Below are 14965 nucleotides of genomic sequence, written 5' to 3' on the forward strand. Positions count from 1 at the left end.
GTCTTTCCACATTTAAAGGAGGGAAGCCGTATATCTATGGGAAGCAAGACTACCCAGTATAACTCATTAACTCAGTAATCATTTGCTGTATATAAACTGTACATCATGAATTGGGGATAAAGAAACAAATAATATCAATTCCTCTCTTCAGGAAGCTCAACATCTAATTTAACTGGGGTCTGGATGGCTGAGGCTTCTATGGTATGAAAAGCTGATGGTTAAATCCTCCCTCTTCTCTGAGTCTTCCAGGACTCCTAGAGGTGAGAACCACGTCTAAGTTGTCAGGGTTAAAGAAGCGACAAGATTAATTATTATAGAAAGAGAAGGAATAGAGTCATGGAGTGAGGGAAGAGGGAAGGGAAGGAGGGAAGAAGGAAAGAACCCTGCCATCCTGCTAACTTTGGGCAGATGGGAAAAAAAAAAAAAGCCTTATCCCAAAATTTCTATTCTGTATCCATGTAAACTTGGTCAAATGTTATAAATAACAGTAATTTTATAGGTGCCATGTCTTCCAAGCAAAAAATAACACAAAACCTAGTGATGTAGGTGTTATTATCCCAATTTTGTATAGGAAACTGAGGCCCCAAATGTCTAACCATCCTATCCAAGCTTGGAACTTGGACACTCAGGCATGGCTGGAGCTGGATATGAATGAGTCCAGGTCTGTTCCATTTGGTGTGAGATCCCAGACACTCTTCACTATGCAACATTGTCTTCAGTTGAAGGAGGTTGGACAGATCCAAAAGAGGTCTGCAATAATGTTGTTGTTCAATCGCTAAGTCGTGGTTGACTCTTTGCAACCCCATGGACTGTAGCATGTCAGGCTCCTCTGTCCTCCACTGTCTCCTGAGTTTGCTCAAATTTATGTCCATTAAGTCACTGATACTATCTAACCATCTCATCCTCTGCCACCCCCTTCTCCTTTTGCCCCCAATCTTTTCCAGTAATACATAATAATATACAATAAAATGTCACCAGTAAAAGAAGGCGGGAGAAGGAAGGGAAGGGAAGACAAGAGAGAAAAGAGGAAAAGCATCTTTAGGATCCCCTTTCCACAAGAGGCTGCACTCATCCATCCATCCATGACACGTTCCCATATGACACGACCATTCGGTCATTCGGCACTGTGTGTCACTTGGTCACACTCCAGTTGGAGAGAGTTTGGTAAAAAGAATGTTTCTACAGACAGAGCACCATGTGAGAAACCCTCAAGACACGTGCAGTGCACAGTAACCCAGGGCTAGTAAAGGAGGAAGGAGGGAAGGATTGGGATCTGGAGAGAGAATGCCAAGAGCAGACAGCCTCCCAGCAGGAGCCGTGATCTTCCTCTGAGGGGGTGAAATCAGCCATGGTGGTCCCACAGCAAGGGAATCAGGGAACTAAAAACCACCACCTCCACCTCATCCCTCCCTCCTTTCAGTCTCCTGGTGGGCAACCCATTGGCCAAACCCAGCCAGAGGCTGGAGAGTAAGGGACTCCTCTGGTGTAGGGGTCAACCACAGAGCAGAGTGAAAAGGGAAAAGGACATCTGGAAAAGCAAATAAGACATTCCCTCCCAGCCACCCATATGCATTCCAACATGGTACCTGCTTAATTCAGTATCAACGGATGCTTTCCCATTATGATCATGGTCTTTCTTGGCACAGCCCTCCAGGGATCTAAGAGTAATTGACTGAAATTGGCCTGGAAGTAACTGATGAGAAGTTGGGCTACATTTGTCACATTTGTCTCAACCCAAGCCTGGGACCTTGTTCCTTTTTCTTCTTTGGTTGGTTTGATCATTTTGAAGTTGGTAACATCTTAGAATTTTTTGAAAGGTGATCTTAACCTGTGTTTGCAAGGACACAGTACAGATATCACCTTGTGGATTTAAAATACCCAGGGAGGTAGCTTCCCTGGTGGCTCAGACGGTGAAGAATCCGCCTGCAATTGTGGGAGACCTGGGTCCGATCCCTAGGTTGGAAAGATCCTCTGGAGGAGGACATGGCAACCCCTCCAGTATTCCTGCCTGGAGAATCCCCATGGACAGGGGAGCCTGGTGGGCTGCAGTCCATGGTGTCACAAAGAGTCGGACACGACTAAGGGTCTAAGCACAGCACAGCACAGCCATGCTGTCGTGAAAGAAGCATGGGACTTGAGTTTAGGAATCTCCATATCTCACAGACTGAGTGACCTTGGACAAGTCAGGTGCCTTCTCAGAGCCTCGGATCTCACTCATGTCAAATAGGAATGACAAAGTTATCTCTCAGGATGCTACACTTTTGACAGTTTAAGGACACAAAGCAAAAACACAAGTACGCTTTGCATCATACAAGGAGGGCAATGATTTTTCAATGATTTTTCAGTAAGGCATCTTAGTAGTCAAGACATCAAGATGTAGGTCAGAAAATAGAGCTTTGAACCTTGGTTGGCTCTGGAACTTCTTAACTGAGTGACAAGAAGCAAATTCTGTAATCTTTCCAGACCTCAGTTTCCTTATCTATAAAATGGGAATAACTAGAGTCCCATCTCTCAGGCCATCATTTACTGGTTCATGATTAACCTCAGTAAGGATAACCAAGGGTACTCATTACTCCTGCATTGTTAGACATGCAAAAGCTGCCTTCACAGCAGTGGGCAGGTCCATAAGTCATTCGTTAATTCAACAGTACTTACCGTCCCTGTTACTTTCCAAGACATAAGATCTACCTGGGGATCGACATCAGCAGACGTCACAGTTTCTCTTGAGACCACAGCAAGAAACAGAATATAACTCCTGAGTGCTGCTCCTACTACCATTCCTTTTGAGTTTTGTTTACCCAAGCTTCAGAGACTTTGACTTTGTTGCTTGACTCTTTGCAACCCCATGGACTGCAACATGCCAGGCTTCCCTGTCCTTTATCATCTCCCAGGGCTTCCTCAAACTCGAGGACATTGAGTCGGTGATGCCATCCAACCATCTCATCCTCTGTTGTCTGTCCCCTTCTCCTCCTGCCTTCAATATTTCCCATCATCAGGGTTTTTACTAATGAGTCAGCTCTTTGCATCAGGTGACCAAAGTATTGGAGCTTCAACTTCAGCATCAGTCCTTCCAATAAATATTCAGGACTGATTTCCTTTAGGATAGACTGGTTTGATCTTACAAATCCAAGGGACTCTTAAGAGCCTTCTCCAACACCACAGTTCAAAAGCATCAATTCTTTGACACACAGCCTTCTTTATGGACCAACTCTTACATCCACACACAACTACTGGAAAAACTATAGCTGTGACTAGATGGACCTTTGTTGACAAAGTAATGTTTCTGTTTTTTAATATGCTGTCTAGGTTTGTCATGGCTTTTCTTCCAAGGAGCAAGCATCTTTTAAAGTCATGGCTGAAGTCACCATCTGCAATGATTTTGGAGCCCCAGAGAATAAAGTCTGTCACTGTTTCCATTGTTTCCCCATCTATTTGCCATGAAGTGATGGGACCAGATGCCATGATCTTAGTTTTTTGAATGTTGAGTTTTAAGCCAACATTTTTACCCTCCTCTTATATCTTCATCAAGAGGCTCTTTAGTTCCTCTTCATTTTCTGCCATAAGGGTGGTGTCATCTGCATATCTGAGGTTATTGATATTTCTCCCTGCAGTCTTGATTCCAGCTTGTGATTCATATAGCCTGGCATTTCACATTTTACTCTGCATGTAAGTTAAATAAGCAGGGTGACAATACAGCCTTGATGTACTCCTTTCCCAATTTGGAACCAGTCCATTGTCCCGTGTCCCATTTTAACTGTTGTTTCTTGACCTGAATACAGGTTTCTCAGGAGGCAGGTAAGGTGGTCTGATACTCCCATCTTTTGAAGAATTTTCCAAGTCAGTCAAATGCATTAGCATAGTCAATGAAGCAGAGTAGAGGTTTCTCTGGAATTCTCTTGCTTTTCCTATGATCCAGCAGTGTTGGCAATTTGATCTCTGGTTCCTCTACCTTTTCTAAATTCCAGCTTGAACATCTGGAAGCTCTTGGTTCATGTACTACTGAAGCCTAACTTGGAGAACTTTGAGCATTACTTTGCTATGGTGTGAGATGAGTGCAATTGTGCAGTAGTTTGAACTATCTTTGGCATTGTCTTTCTTTCAGGTTGGAATGAAAACTGACCTTTTCCAGTCCTGTGGCCACTGCTGAGTTTTCCAAATTTGCTGGTATATTGAGTGGAGCGCTTTCACAGCATCGTCTTTTAGGATTTGAAATAGCCCAGCTGGAATTCCATCACCCCACTAGCTTTGTTCATAATGATGCTTCCTAAGGCCCACTTGACTTCACACTCCAGGATGTCTGGCTCTAGTTGAGTGATCACACCATTGTGGTTATCTGGGTCATTAAGATCTTTTTTGTTGAGTTCTTCTGTGTATTCTTGCCACCTCTTCATATCTTCTGCTTCTGTTAGGTCCATATGGATTTTGCCCTTTATTGTGCCCATTTTTGCATGAAATATTCCCTTGGTACCTCAGATTTTCTTGGAGAGATCTCTAGTCTTTCCCATTCTATTGTTTTCCTCTATTTCTTTGCATTGATCGCTTAGGAAAGCTTTCTTATCTATTCTTGCCATTCTTTGGAACTCTGCATTCAGATTTTTGTTACTACAGGTATCTCTTGACTTCCTACTTTTGTATTCTAGTTCAATTTCAGCAACAAAATTTGCGGACTTTGTCAGCAAAGTAATGTCTCTGCTTTTTAATATGCTGTCTAGGTTGGTCATAGTTTTTCTTCCAAGGAGCAAGTGTCTTAATTTCATGGCTCCAATCACTGTCTGCAGTGATTTTGGAGACCGCCCCTCCCCACCGCCCCCCCTGCCTCCCACACACAATAAAGTCTCACCATGTTCAGTAAGTCTTTACTCCAATTTTCTGCTGATGGGTGGGGCTGTGTTCCCTCCCTGTGAGGCCAAACCGTGGTAGGGGGACATGGTGGTAATGGTGACCTCGTACAAAGGACCTTATTCCAGCAAGCCGGGGCTCCCGGGACTGTTGTATTCAGTACTCCTGACCCTGCGGCAGGCCACTGTCAACCCACGCCTCCAACCCACTGTCCAGGAGGCTCCTGGACACTCTCAGGCAAGTCTGGCTCAGTCTCTTATGGGGTCACTGCTGCTTTCTCCTGGGTCCTGGTGGGCACAAGGGTTTGTTTGTGCCCTCCAAGATTCATCAAATCCCACTGGCCCATCAAAGTCAAATTCTCTAGGGGTTCTCAGTCCCTATGCCAGATCCCCAGGTTGGGAAATCTGTTGTGGGCCCTAGAACTTTTGCAACAGTGCTATGACTTTAGTCCCGTGATTTTCCATGTCTGATTGACTTACAAGCCTGGGAGTCAGAAGTTTTGATACATCTCCTGTTTCTGCTTCTAACTTTCTGATTGACGCTGTATGAACTACTTAGTTTTTCTGAGTCTCTCAACAAACTCAATAGAGAGAGAGAGGTTATAGAAGAATAGATGATAGAAAGTTGGGAGGAAGGATGGGCTAGATGGATGGATGAGTAGAATTTACACTAGACAACCCACTCAAAATTCTATTTCAAAGACTGGCTCCAGCAACCACTCTCTGAGAGCAACTCCATTTGCTTCTGGAGTTGTTTCATCACTCTTCACACATGGATGTTGATGAGCCCACTCAAGAACACACAAACATCAAGTGCCTCCTGTTTGCCTGACACCAGGTACATGTTTAACAAATTCTGGATGTTTTCTGAAACAAACATTGTTTTCCATAATCTATTCCCCAAGCCCATCCCATGCATCTGTGTCCAGCAGAATGGAAGCAACTCACAGGAACCTCACCTTTGTTATATTCCAAAATGGACCTAAAGGTGCCTAATTTCCATGTAGACTCACATTGCTGAGCTCTGATTCAAACACAGTTTCCTAAAATGGGAAAAGATTAGCCTAGGTAAGCGCTTTAGTATAAAGAACGATATGTATGTCTTCTTGGCTAGTGTCTGCTCTTTTGCCTGTTATGAGAGTTAATGCCGGCCCAGGAAGGGAGCAGCAGGAGCCAGAGTTCTGTATCCCACTTGGAACAAAAGGGGGAATGTACTGCAATAAGAGACGCCCAGTGTTTGGGCTTTTGGAAAGGGAAATAGAATTGCTATATATATATGTCGGCCTGATCTGGGAAGGCCCCTCCATCCCCCATCTCTTAATTCTGATTATTGCCAGACTGAGATCTATCTATCTGTTCTGAATGCTCTTTACAAGAAAGGTTTCATTGTGAGGAAGGGGGGCTGGCCTTATTTTACCAGTAGAAGGCTATTATCTTCCAACAGCTGTTTATAGTTAACTGCAGCCCATACTTAAAGCCTGAGCGCTGGAGCCTTATTTAGTGCCTGTGGATTTGTGGTGAAGAGTCAGGCTTAACTCTTTCTTCCCCTGTAATGAATGACCTCGGTGGGGAACTGGGATGGAGGCGGCCTATGAACAAAGAGGGAGGAGATAAACAGGTCTCCACCTCCCAAAGATGGTAAATATCAATGTTTTATTAACTGTTTATATTAGGGGTGCATTGAGCACTTTGTATGCAGTATCTTGGTGAATTTTGACCAGCTGTGCTCTGAGAGTGATATGATTATGCCCATTTCACAGGTAAGACAATAGAGGCTCAGGCAATGAATGCCAGGATTCAATCTGCACGAATCCAGTTACAGAGTCAGAGTGGGTAACTCCTACAGTATATTTGTATTACGTCTCCTGTTAGTCCAGTGCAATAGCTGAGGATAGTTTATATGTCCCGCGCTATGCAGGGCTCCATTATGGATAGAAAGCTTCCACCCCAGAGGGCTTTCAGGCTGGCCAGAAAGGTGAGCAAATGTAAGTGATACACTGAGAATGGCGAGGAGCAGTGAAAACTTCATAAATGGCTCACCCATCTAGGGTGGCAAGAGTATATCAGAACTTAGGAGTTTAGGGAAGGGCAGAGTTTACCTTTAAAAACGAACAAACAAAAAACTGATATCAATAAAGGAGCACAGCTACAAAAAATAAAGAGAGTGGGTGGGGAGAGAGAGAAAGGCAAGGAGAGCGAGAAGGAGAGAAGAGAAAGGGAAGCCGAGGGGCTGTGGTGGGTATGATCAGAACCCCAGGGCACCTTGACTTACCCCTAGGTGCTTAGATTTAAATCTCCAGGAAATGGGCAGGTAGGTAGTCAGATCCACATCTTAGAAAGATCCCTTAAGCTGTGGTCAGAGCATATTTTGGAGGGAGCAAAAGACAGGAGATGAGAAAAGCTTAGGACACAGGCTGAGAATCCAAGAAAAGGAAAATGGCTGGACGAGGCAAATGGGGAGCTGGGCCTGCATTCTAAAGAAGTGCTGCAGGTAAGAGCAGAGACACACAGCGTTCTGCCTCCTCACCTCACCGAAGATGAGAAAGAGGTTAAACATTACAGCAAGAAGTTGGAAGGAACATTTCTCCAACCACTAACTCAACCCTAAATGACACACATTCCTGAGGGTTGCAAATGCTGATCAATGGCCTTGGGGGTAGCTAGTGAGACAGCATGCATATGCGTGGGCGCGCGTGGGCACACACACACACACACACACACACACACACTCATTTTCTCAGCACGTCTGGAATTCTTGTTCTCCCTTTGTTTAACTCCAATATCTTTCATGATGACAAAGAAAACCAAAAATTTGGAAACCCATTGTTGAACACAAAGAGACGCAGAGTCAGAGGGCTGTGGGGGAGAAGTTGGCCGACCTCGAACTTGATTCTCTGCCTTGGTACCCAACAATTCACAGTGGGGGAGAGAGTGGCTTGCCAAAGGGTTCTGTGTGACTGGGCTAAAATAGAAGAATATGTCAAATTCAAGATGAAAAGACAGCCCTCACAGCTGAAAGCCGAGCTGGGAGCTAATGGAGCTGGGGAAAGGGGGCCTTTTCAAAGAAAAGTGCTTATTTGCAAACTCATTTCTCCTCAGCAAATGCTCTCAGGACCTCTGGCAAAAGGAATTCCTGGACCCAGGCCTTCCCATTGAGCTGTTAGTGATCGGCAGTGGTTAATTACCTCTTGCCCGGCTCTCTTCTGCAGCCAATCTGCAGGGGTAGCTCTGGAGGTCCGGGGTGGAGGTTTTGCCCTTTTAATTCTGATGTTCAACAAAGTGAAAGTCTTACCACTGCAGAGCTAGAGGAAACCTTACTTTTCCTTCTGCTCTTAAGTCCTCATTTTTGCAGTGGCAGGAGTGGTGGTTCAAAGGAGGGAGAAGGGCATGGCCACCAGGGGAGACTTGGGGTCTGCAGTGGTTCATGAGCCAGGCATGCCCCTAGTGCTGTGAAGATAGTCAAGGGAGACCCTGACTGACACCCGCCCTGGTGACTGGAGGTTGAGTATCACTGCAGTTTACAGAGATTTGCATCCACTGGCCAAACAGGCTAAGGTCACTTCTGGTACTGCCATCTGATATTCCCGGGATCTGACATACAAGTGAGACCCAGCAGACCTTTCCTGAGAAGGAAGTGCTCTAGTCAGTGTAGCAGGCTTTCTTTGAAGATATATGTAGAGTTTGTTTTTGTTTAAGGAGTTTGCTCCTGTGATGTGGTGGCTGGAAAGTCTGAAATTCACAGGACTGGCTGGAGATTCAGATCAGAGCTGACGTTGCGGGCTTGAGTTCGGATTCCAAAGGGCAGAAGGCTGACAACTCAAGTAGGGTTTCTAATTTGTGGTCTTGAGAATTTCTTCAACATTGAGAAACCTGTCTTTGTTCTCAAGGCCTTCAACTGATTGGATGAGGCTTACTCACATTACAGAGGGTAATTGGCTTTGCTTGAAAGCTACCAATTTAAATGTTCATAACATCTAAGAAGGAGAAGGCAATGGCACCCCACTCCAGTACTCTTGCCTGGAAAATCCCATGGACGGAGGAGCCTGGAAGGCTGAAGTCTATGGGGTCGCTGAGGGTTGGACACGACTGAGCGACTTCACTTTCACTTTTCACTTTCATGCATTGGAGAAGGAAATGGCAACCCACTCCAGTGTTCTTGCCTGCAGGATCCCAGGGACGGGGGAGCCTGGTGGGCTGCCATCTATGGGGTCGCACAGAGTAGGACAGGACTGAAGTGACTTAGCAGTAGCAGCAGCAACATCTAAGAAAGGGCTTCCCTGATGGCTCAGACAGTAAAGAATCTGCCTGCAATGTGGGAGACCTGGGTTCTGTCTCTGGGTTTGGAAGATCCCCTGGAGAAAGGAATGGCTACACACTTCAGTATTCTTGCCTGGAGAATATCATGGACAGAGGAGCCTGGTGGGCTACTCTCCATGGGGTCGCAAAGAGTTGGACATGACTGAGTGACTAACACACACACATATCTAAGAAAATACCTTCACATACCTTCGCTATGAACTAGTGTTTTATCCAACAACAGGACACCATAGCCTGGCCCAGCTGACACATGAGATTAGCCATCACAGAAGGTATTCCAGCAGGATCCAAAATGTGCCAAGAGTCAGTACTGTGAGATGGTGAGGGTGAAGTCCCTGTTGGGGAATGTTTATCCTTCATTCCTGACTAGCGTTCAGTTCATGCCATTTTCAGTTCATTTCACATGCATTTCCATCCATCTCCTCCTCCCTAACCTTAGCATTCTAGAGGATTAAAACCTGTGCCCAATCTAGACTTCTGACCCATCCCCAAATTTAAATTCAAAGTAAATCAGGAAGTCATGAAATCAAGCAGAAGCTAGGACTCTGCTTCTACAGCATAGATCTAGTAACTGGCATGAGCCCTTGGTTGGGGATTGTTAAGGAGTCTAGAAGCTGTTTATTTTGTTGTGGCTTTTTATGTTCTTTCTGTTTTCTTCTTTTTCTTTAACCTAGAGATAATCAAAAGGGAGAAAAAGTCTAGGGAGACAGTAATTCAAAATAATCTGGAAGTTAAAACTATAATGTTACTATGCTCTGCTATGCTAAGTCACTTCAGTCGTGTCTGACTCTGTGCGACCCCATAGACGGCAGCCCACCAGGCTCCCCCGTCCCCGGGATAATGTTACTATTCGTATTCTAAAAAAGACTATCACTGTGTCAAATTCTTCACACTGGTTTTGGTCTGGGGGTCAGCTCACTAAGGAGAGGGGCAGTCTACCTCTGGGTTGGGGGTTAAGGTCCATTTTGTGTTTTCCAGACCTCTTGTGCACATGTTCTAAGACGACCCCAGTTTTTTGTTTTTTGTTTTTTTTTCTGTTTAAGAAATAGTCATACTGGTAAAGACAGGTGGAAGGCCATGATACAGGCCCTTGACTTAGATAAAGGGAACCAAGGGATACCAAGGGAACATTTCATGCAAAGATGGGCTCAATAAAGGACAGAAATGGTATGGACCTAACAGAAGCAGAAGATATTAAGAAGAGGTGGCAAGAATACACAGAAGAACTATGCAAAAAAGATCTTCATGACCCAGATAATCACGATGGTGTGATCACTGACCTAGAGCCAGACATCCTGGAATGCAAAGTCAAGTGGGCCTTAGGAAGCATCACTATGAACAAAGCTAGTGGAGGTAATGGAATTCCAGTTGAGTTATTTCAAATCCTAAAAGATGATGCTGTAAAAGTGCTGCACTCAATATGCCAGGAAATTTGGAAAATTCAGCAGTGGCCACAGGACTGGAAAGGTCAGTTTTCATTCCAATCCCAAAGAAAGGCAATACCAAAGAATGCTCAAACTACCGCACAATTGCACTCATCTCACACGCTAGAAAAGTAATGCTCAAAATTCTCCAAGCCAGGCTTCAAAAGTACGTGAACTGTGAACTTCCAGACGTTCAAGCTGGATTTAGAAAAGGCAAAGGAACCAGAGATCAAATTGCCAACATCCGTTGGATCATCAAAAAAGCAATAAAGTTCCAGAAAAACATCTATTTCTGTTTAATTGCCTATGTCAAAGCCTTTGACTGTGTGGACCACAGCAAACTGTGGAAAATTCTGAAAGAGATGGGAATGCCAGACCACCTGACCTGCCTCCTGAGAAACCCATATGCAGGTCAGGAAGCAACAGTTAGAACTGGACATGGAACAACAGACTGGTTCCAAATAGGAAAAGGAGTACGTCAAAGCTGTATATTGTCACCCTGCTTATTTAACTTATATGCAGAGTACATCATGAGAAACACTGGGCTGGATGAAGCACAAGCTGGAATCAAGATTGCTGGGAGAAATATCAATAACCTCAGATACGCAGATGAAACCACCCTTATGGCAGAAAGCTAAGAAGAATTAAAGAACCTCTTGTTGAAACTAAAGAGGAGAGTGAAAAAGTTGGCTTAAAGCTCAACATTCAGAAAACTAACATCATGGCATCTGGTCCCATCACTTCACGGAAAATAGATGGGGAAACAGTGACAGACTTTATTTTGGGGGGCTCCAAAATCACTGCAGATGGGGAATGCAGCCATGAAATTAAAAGACACTTGCTCCTTGGAAGAAAAATTATGACCAACCTAGATAACATATTAAAGAGCAGAGACATACTTTGCCAACAAAGGTCAGTCTAGTCAAAGCTGTGGTTTTTCCAGTGGTCACGTATGGATGTGAGAGTTGGACCATAAAGAAGGCTGAGCGCTGAGGAATTGATGCATTTGAACTATGGTGTTGGAGAAGACTCTTGAGAGTCTCTTGTACTGCAAGGAGATCCAACCAGTCCATCCTAAAGGAAATCAACCCCGAATATTCATTGGAAGGATTGATGTTGAAGCTGAAACTCCAATACTTTCGCCACCTGATGCGAAGAACTGACTCACTGGGAAAGACCCTGATCTGGGAAAGACCGAAGGCAGGAGAAGAAGGGGTCAACAGAGGATAAGATGGTTGGATGGCATCACCGACTCAATGGACATGAGTTTGAGTAAACTCCTGGAGGTGGTGAAGGACAGGGAGGCCTGGTGTGCTGCAGTCCACGGGGTTGCAGAGTTGGACATGACTGAGTGACTGAACTGATCTGATGTCACTCGTTACATGATGAGAAATGAAAATGAACCCACGTGAGTTATGGGTGCCAGCAGGTGGGCTAGGTGCACTCAAGACACCGCAAGGCCTCGTGAGCGTGGCCTGAGTCTAGCTTCCTCTCTCAGTGCTAGTGCACGGGCTGTCTTAGATGCCTTCTCATGCCCTTGCCCGCGGCCAAGCCTACCCCCAAATCTGTGCTTCTCCTTGGTAGTGCCCTGGCCATTGTGGTGCATTAATTCTCGTTTAATTATTTATTTGATGTCTTTCTCCTATTGAATGGTGAATTCTGTAAGAAAAAGGTCTGAGCCTGGTGTAATGATGGACATGATACTGAGTGAGCAAGTGCTCAGTGAACATTCACTGAGTGAATGAATCAATCAACCAATAGCCAAGGTGCTACATTCCTCTAGTATGACTGGACAGGCCTTTTCATTTATGTGGTTGTGTCTACTTCCCGTTTCCATAGATACAAATGAACCCTTAGTCTTCCCCCTCGTTCTCCTTTCTTCTTTTGAGGTATATGCATGGATAAATTACTCCATACTTTGAAGAACATTTAAAGACTGCTGCATATATGAGACTGTTTTTCCAGCACCATCATTTCCTGTGAGATTCAGTTCTCAGGAATCATTATCAGTGTGATCCCGGGCAGCCTCAGCCTGCAGCAGTTTGAAGTGGGGCTTCAGCTCCCAGCCAGAGATTGAGATCGGGTTGTGGCAGTGAGAGCACTAAATCCTAGCCACTAGACCAATGGTCAGTGACAGGCCCTGGTTCTTTGACTTGGCAGGAAAAAAAAAAAAAAAAATCCCACAAAGATGGAAAGTAGTGAAGTATGTACTTTTTAGGGAAAAAAAGAGCACAGTATGTGTGGATAGACATGTGAGTAGATTCAGAGAGAGAGTCCCTGAGTCACGCCTTTGTGATAGTTTGAATCACTTTTATGGGGAATTTCTTCTGATTTTCCTCAGCCAATCATTTTGATTCACCTGGTTCAGAGTCTATATTTGGTATATCTCAGGATCCTCCCTTGTGTGTCCATGTGACTCTTAGCCAGGATAGAATCTATCCAAGAGGTCTAAGAGTAGTTTGGCATTAGTTAGCATCACACCCCTTTTGACCTCTAAGGAGCCTTTCTGCTCATGTGTAGTTGGAGAGGTCTCCAGACTTCAAAAATGAGAAATATATGGTTTCTTACCTTCTATCTAGGTGGGGCCTAGCCTCCGCTCACTCCAGTGTTCTTGCCTGGAGAGTCCCAGGGACGGGGGAGCCTGGTGGGCTGACGTCTATGGAGTCGCACAGAGCCGGACACGACTGAAGTGATACAGCAGCAGCAGCAGCAGCAGCAGCCTCCTCTCTCAATAGTCCTGCCATTCTGGTCTTGGAGTATGGGTCCACAGGGAGTCTCCAATTGCTTTACCCTAGAGGCAGGGCCCATCTACCTCCTGCCTCCAAGTGTATGTATGTATAGTTGTGAGTTACCCATATTTTATCTTCCTTTCCTATAAAACAGTCCTTAAAAGCTCAAAGAAAATTATGTTTGTGTTTCTTCCATTTACTTTGCCTTTTCAAATAAAGGTGTCTGGAAGCATATTTGCATGGAAGACATTGCTCAAACTCGCTGTAATTTCCTCTTCCTTTGTCAATGTTTTCCTCATCTCTAGGCAGTTCCCACCATTTTCACAAACAAACTGACAAGGGGTATCTAGGGATCAGGTCTTGAGGAAGGTACTGAGAACACGTGGAGAACCAAACACAGTCTAGCCTGCATGAGTTTACTCTTCTGAAAAGATAAACTGAGGCATATTAACATTTTTGAGTTTATTTGAGCAAAACTTGATTGTAATCAGGCAATGCCAAACCAGAAGTGGTTTAGGAGCTCTCTGCCAACAGGAGCCAGAAGTAAGACTTACACAGAAACAATGAGGAAGCAAAGAATAAGAAAGTATTTGATTGGCTGTAGCTGAAAGCCTCCTTGTCTGTGATTGGCTGTCCCTAGTGTTTCAGTTTCCTAGCTTTAAGGCATTTACAGCACTAGATTTTAATGTGCTTATGTCCATGGATTAGAGACATATCAGTCTAATGACCTCGTTATTTAATTAACACCCTGGATTGAGGAAGGTAGGCATTAAGCAAGTATGTAGGATGTAATGAAAGTTAACAAAGAGGATTTCAAAAACGTTATGAGAGCATAAAGCAAACGATAGAGTTGAGTCTAGTGTGTTAGGACAGGCCAGCTTGAGAACGTGACATGGAAGCTGAGAATTAAAGGAATGGGAAGAAGGTAGGCAAGTGGACAGAGCTAGGCTGGGGATATGGTTACAGGTTGAAGGAAGAGTAGTTTAAAAAACCAACACCAAGAAAGAAGATTGTATTCTTGGAAATGAAGGAAACCAGAACACTGGCAGAAGAAACAGTTCTCCCAACATAACGCACAAACTATTTTGTGCCCCTCTGCTGTCTTCACTCCTGCTCTTACCTTGGTGTCAAATGGTGTCGTCCTTCTTAGTCTAGTGCATACTTTGGTTCAGTATTTATCTATGTCCTGAAACTTTGCCCAGAAACTCCCCTGATGGAATTAATTCTTCGCCCCACAACTTTTTTTTTTAAGGTTTTTTTTTTCGATGTGGACCAGTTTTAAAGTCTTTATTGACTTTGTTACAATATTACTTTTGTCTTATGTTTTGTGTTTTTTGACCATGAAGCATGAGATCTTAGTTCCCCAAACAAGGATTGAACCTGTACCCCCAGCTCTTAGAAGGCGAAGTCTTAACCACTAGACCACCAGGAAAGTCCCTGCTAGAACTCTATTTATATAAATTTCTACATGGAGCTCATTATTTGTAATTCTACTGTATCTCTTACCTCTTATCACCATATGATGATGGCTTCAGTACATCTTATTCCCTAGACTTACACAGTAGCCAGTGCAGAGAGAAAGTCAATGTTTTTCCCAAAATGAACTGAATTAAATTGTTTGATTCAGCGACTTCAGCGGGGTGAATTCCCCAGAAAG

General features: G+C 44.3%; 1 long non-coding RNA gene across 1 annotated transcript in view; it reads left to right on the forward strand.

Moving 5' to 3' along the window:
- The window catches only part of LOC129631577 (uncharacterized), a 44224-nt gene extending 30671 nt beyond the window's left edge, over window positions 1–13553 (forward strand). Inside the window, exon 4 of the long non-coding RNA XR_008704115.1 lies at window positions 13159–13553. This is a non-coding gene — a long non-coding RNA (uncharacterized LOC129631577). The remainder of the gene's footprint in view (window positions 1–13158) is intronic.
- Window positions 13554–14965: the final 1412 nt, after the last annotated feature.

The sequence above is a fragment of the Bubalus kerabau genome, chromosome 17 (genome assembly GCF_029407905.1).
Source record: "Bubalus kerabau isolate K-KA32 ecotype Philippines breed swamp buffalo chromosome 17, PCC_UOA_SB_1v2, whole genome shotgun sequence".
Lineage (NCBI taxonomy): Eukaryota > Metazoa > Chordata > Mammalia > Artiodactyla > Bovidae > Bubalus > Bubalus kerabau.